The following is a 1207-nucleotide window of genomic DNA, read 5'->3' as shown; positions in this document are numbered from 1 at the left end:
CTTTCTCAGGTCTTTTTCTGTTTTGTTTTGCTTTCTGTTTGTTTTTGTTTTTCAAGACAGGGTTTCTCTGTGTAGCTCTGGCTGTCCTTAGACTCACTATGTAGACTAGGCTGGCCTGGAACCTGGAACTTTTCCTGCCTCTTCCTCCCAGTCGCTCTGCTGGGACTAAAGGTGTGGCCACCCAGCTTCTTTTTTTTTTTTTTTTTTTTTTCTTTTCTTTTTTTCTTTTTAAACTGTATTATGTGTGGAGGCGTGTGGGTGTGGCCATGTAGATGAAAGTGATTACAGAGGTCAGAGGTCAACTTCAGAAACCGTCCCCTTATTTTCAGGGATAAGATCTCTCACTGGAGCCCCAAACTAACTGGTTCATTGTGGCTGACTGACTGAAGAGCCACAAGGATCCTCTTGTCTTTGCCTCCCCAGAGCTGGGATTTCAAGAGTACACTACCACACCGAGTCCTGTATGGGCACTAAGGATCAAACTCATGTCCTCATGGTTGTAGGCTAGGCTAGCCCCTTAACCTCCTGAGCCATCTCCTGGGTCTTGGCCTTTTTTCTTTTTTTAACTTCTGCATTCACCCTTGTAGCAATCCATAACAGCCTATCACATGCTAGCCCCTCGTTCCTATGGTGGGCACCTCCACTTGGTGTGTGGGTGCCACAGGGAGGTGGGCCACTGGAGACACCCCCACATTCTCAAATGGGCTGAGGAAGCACCACGGGGTGCTCCTCATTTCCTCTTGACTCTTGCCTCCTGTCTGTTCCGGTCTGGGTCAGGGCTTAGAATTTACCAGGCAAAATGCTCACACAGCTCTTCTCACCATGCGTTCACATGGCGAGGAACTCCTGACTGCAGACAGGGGGGACTCAACGCGCTGCTGAATGCAGGTCTCTTGGACAATACTGCCTCATTGGTCTGAGATTCACATGCTCCGTCTCAGACTGACAAGGCCCTGCCAGGCTTCTCTCTGAGCCTCAGTTTGCTGATCTGAAGGAAGGGGGATTCCCTTCCTGCCCAGGGCAGAGTATCTAAAGGCCTGATTCCTCACCCCAAATCCAGAGTGGGTTCTCACTTTCCCTATTCCCACCTGCCAGGCTAAGTCCCCTGCCTCTCAGAGAGCTCCCAGCTGGCCTGGGCTGGAGAGGGAGCGCAGGGAACAGAGGCACAAGGGCCCCTTTGTGCCTGTTGCTAGGGCCTGGCTGTATT

The sequence above is a fragment of the Mus caroli genome, unplaced genomic scaffold (genome assembly GCF_978045245.1).
Source record: "Mus caroli unplaced genomic scaffold, Mus_caroli_1 scaffold_14, whole genome shotgun sequence".
In the NCBI taxonomy this organism is placed as follows: Eukaryota; Metazoa; Chordata; class Mammalia; order Rodentia; family Muridae; genus Mus; species Mus caroli.
This window is presented reverse-complemented; position numbering follows the sequence as displayed.